We start from the raw sequence: 9,884 nt of genomic DNA on the forward strand, positions 1-9,884 counted from the left end.
CAGCGACTTCTTCAAAGCAGAACAGATCGCTTTTATGGAAGTTTATTTTAAGACCCGACATTTGCTTAAACGGAGTTTCAGGTTTCGAGCCTTATCGAGATCATGTTTCATAAAAAGAATTGGGTCATCGCATAGTGCAAAATAGAGAGGTCACCATCTACAAGGTGTGGGACTAATCCTGCAATCTGGTCGTCCTGTTTAGCACGCTCAATCAGAATACAACAATGTTACTACCTCCGTCTCGGTGAATAAGTCATTTGCGTAGTTCTAGGTTGACAATTTAACAATCTAAATCTGCATTATATGTGACAAAATATATATATTTAGAAACTACATCCATGTAGAAATTTAGTGATATACTTTTCATGACATATAACACATATTTAATTCCTCAAATCGATGACTTAGAACTACGCGAGTGACTTATTCACCTAGACGAAGGTAGTAAATAATATTGAGGACATGAGGTCATCCTGCCGTAGTCTTTTTTGTTTTTTGGTCCGAACTTGACTATGATAGTTTGTTCTTGGTTGCTTCTCATAGCCTTTTCTCTGTATCCTAGTCCTTTGCTCTCTACTCCTTCTGTAAAGAAATATAAAAGCGTTTAGACTACTATTTTAGTGATCTAAATGCCTTTATATTTGTTTACGGAGGGAGTACTTTCTTGTTCTCCGTAATATATAGACATTCCCTAAAAAATAATAATGGAAAAGAAAGTAATGGGACCCTGGCGTTTCAGGAATCAGGATGAAAGATAATCAAGCTGATCCATGGAGGCATCGGTGTTACAGGTTACGGTTACAGTGGGATGCGAATTAAGAAACAAACTGTTATGTTGGTCTAGGACCCAGGCACGAGTCACCAACTTTGAAGAAAAGTAAACATGCAGATGTTCTGTTGGTCTAGTACCCAGGCACGAGTCACCAACTTTGAAGAAAAGAAAAAACATGCGGATGTTCTGTTGGTCTAGGACCCAGGCACGAGTCACCAACTTTGAAGAAAATTAAAAACATGCAGATGTTCTGTTGGTCTAGGACCCAGGCACGAGTCACCAACTTTGAAGAAAAGTAAACATGCAGTTTCCTCAGTATCAACCATTCAGTTCCCTCGGCAGCTGGATCGTGATGATGAATGTTCAACCTCCTCTTCGGCCTCTCCCCTTCTTGGACTGGTTGGCCTTGGAGAAGGCATTGGAAAAATAATCCCCCATGGTGGATGTACTTGGTTTTTTCTTGTCGTCGCCTATGAACCAAAAGTGAAATTAGTGTATCTTCTTATATTTTACATATAAATGGCTTCACACGGTAGTAATCAAAACTTACATTCGTATGGGCCATCAATTCTCCCGGGATCATCCGCCATGTGCAGCAAAGAGTATGTCGTACTTATGTAATTGTTAAAATTAGCTCTCATAAACCTAAGCATTTCTTCAGGGTCTATCAATATCTACAAGTAGTAAATGAACGCACCATGAGAGACGGGTCCAGTAATTAAATGCAGCTACAATTACAAGTAAATGCATGCAAACATAGATGAACACACCACTCACGCATTGACTAGTCACAAGGCGGTAATGGTTTCAACTTCAGTACTACTCCCTCCGTTCCGAATTACTCGTCACAGAAATGGATGTATCTAAATGTATTTTAGTTCTAGATACATCCATTTCTGCGACAAATAATTTGGAACGGAGGGAGTACTATATTTTTTTAGAACCATTACTGATGTTATTGACAACATTAGCGAGGAAAAGGTGCATGTGTGTCAATCTCGTTACCACATAAGCTATGACTCCTTTTACCATGCTTAGCGACAGGAGCCTCTGGACGGAAGTAGGAAGGGTGGCAGCCGGTAACAAGAATCAATTCCCAATTACTAGAAGCACTGTCTAAATTTACCGTGGGCTAATCTTGTTTAATTAGCTGTGGCGATTTTCGTGTGCAAAACAGCCCTGAGAGATGATTGATTTAGTGTATTTTTGCATACATCTTTTTTCTATCGGGACTAGTTAATTGCTCCCTTAAAACTGTACTGATATATGTTACGCCTTAAAAACATGATTTTTTTTGCATGATCTATCATTTGTTTTGCCTATGCATCTTTTTCTAGTAGTACTACTAAATCTTGACTGTTTAGACTTTCTAACTTTAGACTTATGCATGGATTTTCTACCTCTCGCTTTATAGTAATGTAATACGGGGACATGTATTACTAACGATAGTATTTATGTAATGATGATGCATGCAGGAGGATGTGTTTGGTGGATACGTTAGATCTTATGGCTTCAACTATGTCCAGAACAGTAATATAGCTCAAGGCATGATGTGGATCGGCTTTTCTGGTGAGAGATGGGCACAACTTCCTGTCACAGTGGTCCTCGAGCGACACGCGAAGATGGAAAGATTGGGCAAAGAATCGTTGAGAAAACCGCAAAACTTTCTGAATCATCAGATTTGGTGCTAGATGCTTATTTTAGCACTTACTGCAAACAACTCGAGCGGTACGTAGTGGTGTACGAGCAATTCGATGGCCCCTTTTTCGAAGGCAACACACCGCAAGACATTGCTGGGAATTTCTTTGGGGATTTGTTAAGGTACCGGCTGAATCCATTCTGGGTAGAGAAGATAAGGTAATACTTCACGTATTGATTGAAGATAAATGCATGCATGCATAACATATCTGTCGTGTAACATGGATGGATGTTTAATTGTTGCAGGTCATTGATGGATCTTCTTGAGCATGGGAGAGCGAGATCCGTGACACATGGTGGTCTTTGTCACGGATCTCGCTCTCCCATGCTCAAGAAGATCCATCAATGACCTACAACAATTAAACATCCATCCATGTTACACGACAGATATGTTATGCATGCATGCATGTATCTTCAATCAATACGTGAAGTATTACCTTATCTTCTCTACCCAGAATGGATTCAGCCGGTACCTTAACAAATCCCCAAAGAAATTCCCAGCAATGTCTTGCGGTGTGTTGCCTTCGAAAAAGGGGCCATCGAATTGCTCGTACACCACTACGTACCACTCGAGTTGTTTGCAGTAAGTGCTAAAATAAGCATCTAGCACCAAATCTGATGATTCAGAAAGTTTCGCGGTTTTCTCAACGATTATTTGCCCAATCTTTCCATCTTCGTGTGTCGCTCCTAAGAGGACCACTGTGATAGGAAGTGGTGCCCATATCTCACCAGAAAAGCCAATCCACATCATGCCTTGAGCTATATTACTATTCTGGACATAGTTGAAGCCATAAGATCTAACGTATCCACCAAACACATCCTCCTGCATGCATCGTCATTACATAAATACTATCGTTAGTAATACATGTCCCCGTATTACATTACTATAAAGTGAGAGGTAGAAAATCCATGCATAAGTCTAAAGTTAGAAAGTCTAAACAGTCAAGATTTAGTAGTACTCCTAGAAAAAGATGCATAGGCAAAACAAATGATAGATCATGCAAAAAAATCATGTTTTTAAGGCGTAACATATATCAGTACAGTTTTAAGGGAGCAATTAACTAATCCCGATAGAAAAAAGATGTATGCAAAAATACACTAAATCAATCATCTCTCAGGGCTGTTTTGCACACGAAAATCGCCACCGCAAATTAAACAAGATTAGCCCACGGTAAATTTAGACAGTGCTTCTAGTAATTGGGAATTGATTCTCGTTACCGGCTGCCACCCTTCCTACTTCCGTCCAGAGGCTCCTGTCGCTAATAATGGTAAAAGGAGTCATAGCTTATGTGGTAACGAGATTGACACGCATGCACCTTTTCCTCGCTAATGTTGTCAATAACATCAGTAATGGTTCTAACAAAATATAGTACTCCCTCCGTGCCAGAACGGAGGGAGTAGTACTGAAGTTGAAACCATTACCGCCTTGTGACTAGTCAATGCGTGAGTGGTGTGTTCATATATGTTTGCATGCATTTACTTGTAATTGTAGCTGCATTTAATTACTGGACCCGTCTCTCATGGTGCGTTCATTTACTACTTGTAGATATTGATAGACCCTGAAGAAATGCTTAGGTTTATGAGAGCTAATTTTAACAGTTACATCAGTACGACATACTCTTTGCTGCACATGGCGGATGATCCCGAGAGAATTGATGGCCCATACGAATGTAAGTTTTGATTACTACCGTGTGAAGCCATTTATATGTAAAATATAAGAAGATACACTAATTTCACTTTTGGTTCATAGGCGACGACAAGAAAAAACCAAGTACATCCACCATGGGGGATTATTTTTCCAATGCCTTCTCCAGGGCCAACCAGTCCAAGAAGGGGAGAGGCCGAAGAGGAGGTTGAACATTCATCATCACGATCCAGCTGCCGAGGGAACTGAATGGTTGATACCGAGAAAACTGCATGTTTACTTTTCTTCAAAGTTGGTGACTCGTGCCTGGGTCCTAGACCAACAGAACATCTGCATGTTTTTAATTTTCTTCAAAGTTGGTGACTCGTGCCTGGGTCCTAGACCAACAGAACATCCGCATGTTTTTTCTTTTCTTCAAAGTTGGTGACTCGTGCCTGGGTACTAGACCAACAGAACATCTGCATGTTTACTTTTCTTCAAAGTTGGTGACTCGTGCCTAGGTCCTAGACCAACATAATAGTTTGTTTCTTAATTCGCATCCCACTGTAACCGTAACCTGTAACACCGATGCCTCCATGGATCAGCTTGATTATCTTTTATCATGATTCCTGAAACGCCAGGGTCCCATTACTTTCTTTTCCATTATTTTTTTAGGGAATGTCTATATATTACGGAGAACAAGAAAGTACTCCCTCCGTACACAAATATAAAGGCATTTAGATCACTAAAATAGTAGTCTAAACGCTTTTATATTTCTTTACAGAAGGAGTAGAGAGCAAAGGACTAGGATACAGAGAAAAGGCTATGAGAAGCAACCAAGAACAAACTATCATAGTCAAGTTTGGACTAAAAAAGAAAAAAGACTACGGCAGGATGACCTCATGTCCTCAATATTATTTACTACCTCCGTCTAGGTGAATAAGTCACTCGCGTAGTTCTAAGTCATCGATTTGAGGAATTAAATATGTGTTATATGTCATGAAAAGTATATCACTAAATTTCTACATGGATGTAGTTTCTAAATATATATATTTTGTCACATATAATGCAGATTTAGATTGTTAAATCGTCAACCTAGAACTACGCGAATGACTTATTCACCGAGACGGAGGTAGTAACATTGTTGTATTCTGATTGAGCGTGCTAAACAGGACGACCAGATTGCAGGATTAGTCCCACACCTTGTAGATGGTGACCTCTCTATTTTGCACTATGTGATGACACAATTCTTTTTATGAAACATGATCTCGATAAGGCTCGAAACCTGAAACTCCGTTTAAGCAAATGTCGGGTCTTAAAATAAACTTCCATAAAAGCGATCTGTTCTTCTTTGAAGAAGCCGCTGAGGCGGCGGCCGATTATGCTTACCTATTGGCTGCTTACATGTTCAATTCCCGATTAAATAACCGGGAATGCCGATTCATTGTCGATGCCTCAACATTGCAGAGTGGAAGCATGTAGAGGAGCGTCTAGAGAAACAAACGAGTTGTTGGAAAGGCTAAGCTGCTCTTAGTTGCAGGACTACTGGTTTTTATTAACTCTGTCCTCCCAAATATGGCTTTCTATATAATTTCTTTCTTCCAACGCTCAAAAGGGGTCCTACAAAGATTGTACTATTTTAGATCCAATTTTTCTAACAAGGAGACGATGAAAAGAAAAAAATACAGACTGGCCAAATGGAGCATGGCTTATAGGCCGAAAGACCAAGGCGGCCTTGGAATTCATGACCTGCAGGCTAAGAATAAGGCCCTGCTTAGTAAATGGTTGTTCAAACTTCTTACTGAGGATGGTGTTTGGCAACCATGTTGCGCAACAAGTATATAGGCCAAAAGGCGGCGTGTCAGGCATTTTGGAAACCTGATGACTCGCACTTTTGGGCTGGCCTATGGTGGCAAAGAAACATTTCTTTCGCTTTGGGTCTTTCGCGATAAAGGACGAGTCGGAGATTCATTTCTGGGAACACATCTGGCTATGCAATGCCAATATCCAAGAACAATATCCAGCCTTATACAACACCGCCCGCGCTAAGAATAATACTATTGTGTAACTGCTTAGTTCATCCCCACCGAATACTTCGTTCAAGCGGGATTTGATTGGCCCCCGACTATTGGAGATATGTCCTTGAGGCAATAATATAAATGTCATTATTTATCTCCATGTTCATAATTATGTTTATATTCTGTGCTATAACCGCTATGCACTACTAGTGAGAAGCCTACTAGTAGCGCAGGTTAAATAGCAAGTAGTAGCGCGGGTGCCCATGCTATTACTAGCTCGCTACAGCTAACTAGTTGTAGTAGCGCGGGTGCCCGTGCTACTACTATAAATTTCAAAAACAAAAACAAAATTCTCGATCCCATGCGTGTTGTCGATGGCGGTGATATGTCTCCAACGTATCTATAATTTTTGATTGTTCCATGCTATTATATTATCAACCTTGGATGTTTTATATGCATTTATATGTTATTTTATATGTTTTTGGGACTAACCTATTAACCTAGAGCCCAGTGCCAGTTTCTGTTTTTTCCTTGTTTTAGAGTATCGCAGAAAAGGAAAATCAAATGGAGTCCAATTGACCTGAAACTTCACGGAACTTATTTTTGGACCAAAAGAAGCCCACGGAGTATCGGAGATGGACCAGGAGATTCCCGGGCTGCCCACGAGGGTGGGGGGTGCGCCCACCCCCTGGGTGCGCCCCCCTGCCTCGTGGACAGCCCGGAGATCCACCGACGTACTTCTTCCTCCTATATATATCCATATACCCTAAAAACTTCGGGGAGCACAATAGATCGGGAGTTCCGCCGCCAGAAGCCTCCGTTGCCACCGAAAACCAATCTAGACCCGTTCCGGCACCCTGCCGGAGGGGGGAATCCTTCTCCGGTGGCTATCTTCATCATCCCGGCGCTCTCCATGACGAGGAGGGAGTAGTTCACCCTCGGGACTGAGGGTATGTACCAGTAGCTATGTGTTTGATCTCTCTCTCGTGTTCTTGAGGTGGTACGATCTTGATGTATCGCGAGCTTTGCTATTATAGGTGGATCTTATGATGTTTCTCCCCCTCTACTCTCTTGTAATGGATTGAGTTTTCCCTTTGAAGTTATCTTATCGGATTGAGTCTTTAAGGATTTGAGAACACTTGATGTATGTCATGCGTGGGATACCTGTGGTGACAATGGGGTATTCTATTGATCCACTTGATGTATGTTTTGGTGATCAACTTGCGGGTTCCGCCCATGAACCTATGCATAGGGGTTGGCACACGTTTTCGTCTTGACTCTCCGGTAGGAACTTTGGGGCACTCTTTGAAGTACTTTGTGTTGGTTTGAATAGATGAATCCGAGATTGTGTGATGCATATCGTATAATCATACCCACGGATATTTGATGTGACATTGGAGTATCTAGGTGACATTAGGGTTTTGGTTGATTTGTGTCTTAACATGGATAGAAAGAAGGAAGCTTAGGGTAATGTAGTTTCTTTAACTTCCCTTCTCAATGTTAGAGGATCCGGTTCCGGGAGGGACTAGTATAGTTTGGATGGTAATTAATTTTCCCGCAAAAGACCATTTTAATGGAGAACATGCTTGATAGATGGTAATTGTATTACGGTCAGGTACAGAGCAAATTGCTATTAGTCGCTACTAGGTGTGTAGGCAGTTATTGTGTTATGATTTTGTGTAAGGCATTTTTTATTACTTCGACATAGTAAATTTAACGCTAAAGTAGTTCCAAAAAATTGGAGCAGCATGTTATAATTGAGACACATAGTAGTAATGCTTAAAAACATAAGACGGTGCTTCTAGTGATTGGTTCGGAACAATATTAGGTAAATTTAATGGTAAAATTATTTCATGCACAGAAACGAAGTAGTAGGAGTAGAATAATCTAGTTTTAGTTCTAGTAATAAGAATATAGTAAGGTCAAGTTCAATTACTACTACAGTTGAAACTTTACTACAAACAGTGTATAATTTTACTATCAACTAGTAGCAGATCAGTAGCTGTAATGCTAGCTTGTTTCCTCGGTTGCGACAATTCAAAGGAAATTTATGTTCAAAATTAACCGCTCGGAAGGTTGGTCTCCGGTTCAGGCTGTTCTAATTGTACGCTCTGGCTTAGTTTAGAAATGATACCATCAATTAGATTCAGAGAAAAAAATCCATATTTATCAAACTAAATTATGGCAAATTTATGTGGAAGCTAAAAAGTTGTATTCATATATTCGATTCCACCTTGGCAAGAAAGCCAACATACATAGACACTAGAGCTGCTAGGTGGACTAAAGAGAGTAAAATGCTACGTGATTTGCAAACTTTATATGATGAAGGATCGAACAACCCATGCATGACCTACATGATTTTTTATGATCTGGAATACTTGCGGTGGTACTCAAACATGCATCTCAAAGATTGTAGTATATCCGTGACCAAACAACTTTTTCACAATGATTAGCACTCATGAAAAGTACTAGTAATTTAATGTCCATCTGTGTAGTTACCTCCAGGTTTCCACGACTGTGCGCCCTCTGCCTGTGTATACGTTGCAGCTTCACCGTCTCGTCTGCGAACTTCTCCGCTACGCTATACGACGATTCGGGGAATTGCCCCCCTTGCTGCATTAATTAGGAAGGCAGGAATCTAAAATTATTAGATCCACAGATACTCCACTTAAAAGAATTGAAGAAGGCAATCAGATAAATTAATTAATTAATAGAATACACTTTTTAAGTTACTATAAGATTCGGGTAAACATTTTTAGCAGGATGTATCGAAGCAAACTATTTACTCCCTCTGTCAAAAAGTTCTTATATTATGGGACAGAGGGAGTAACAAATACTAGTAAATATACACTCTAGTAGTATATGTTAATATACACTCTGAAATTTATGCCTTGCTGCATTGTTTTTTATTTTATGCCTTGCTGCATTAATTGTTTTTTAATTTCTTTTGAAAAGGAGACAAAGCCCCCATGATTAATTGTCAAATCACCGAACAAGCAGCTTGCTAGCTACTAGTAGCACTCTTGTATGTACTGATTTGAGTCTCAAGCACGACATTTATTAATAGCGAGCTAACTAGCCATGATCGGTGTGTGCAAAATAATCGGCACAATCAATTGTAAGAACTTGGGAGGTCTAACAAGCAACCAATGCATGCAAAGGTTAATCAGATAGTCCACAGCAAATAACTTTTGTACTAGCTAGCTAGCATGAGATGAAAAGCATGAACTAATCTGACCAATGAACACGAAGAAGAAAAAAGTAGAGAGAGAGAAAGCACCATGTCTGATTGAGAGGCCTCTGGCTACGGATGGAGGGGCGCTTTGCTGTTTGGCAACTTGTCTCTAGAATTGTCTGAAATGTTTTATGTAAAGCATGCAATAGTTATATATCTCATAAAAATGGTCACATCAGCAAATAAATATATGTAGGATCAGATATTCATGAACAAATGAAGGGCGGGCATGCCTTTGTCGAAGTGTTGATGTTGTTTCTCTTGGTAGCCTTGGTCCCGACCTTCTGCCTAGTCACTCACATACATGCTGGAAGAGTACATGCATGCACACGCAAACAATTATAGTCATGGATCCATGGCATGACTGAGAGAACGGGACATGTAAAAATATTCCAAGTAATATATAAGAATGTTGCTTAATGACTAATTTCGTAAGTAATAACTAACGGACGTTTACAGAAGCATATAGAATGTAAGTCCTTACTTGAAAACATGCATGGCCTAACTCTAGCTAACAGAACTGGAGCATGTATCTTC

General features: G+C 40.1%; 1 long non-coding RNA gene across 2 annotated transcripts; it reads right to left on the reverse strand.

Moving 5' to 3' along the window:
• Positions 1–738: 738 nt before the first annotated feature.
• Positions 739–9,468, reverse strand: LOC123124305 (uncharacterized). Of its 2 annotated transcripts, XR_006461037.1 has the most exons (4): positions 9,393–9,468; positions 8,612–8,725; positions 1,323–1,446; positions 739–1,242 (listed from the first exon to the last, which is right to left on the reverse strand). It is a non-coding gene; the product is annotated as an uncharacterized lncRNA (long non-coding RNA). The 2 variants fall into 2 exon arrangements; XR_006461038.1 differs by lacking the exon at positions 1,323–1,446 and having other exon boundaries at positions 740–1,242.
• Between the last annotated feature and the right edge of the window lie 416 nt (positions 9,469–9,884).

Source organism: Triticum aestivum, chromosome 5D (assembly GCF_018294505.1).
Source record: "Triticum aestivum cultivar Chinese Spring chromosome 5D, IWGSC CS RefSeq v2.1, whole genome shotgun sequence".
NCBI classification, from domain to species: Eukaryota; Viridiplantae; Streptophyta; class Magnoliopsida; order Poales; family Poaceae; genus Triticum; species Triticum aestivum.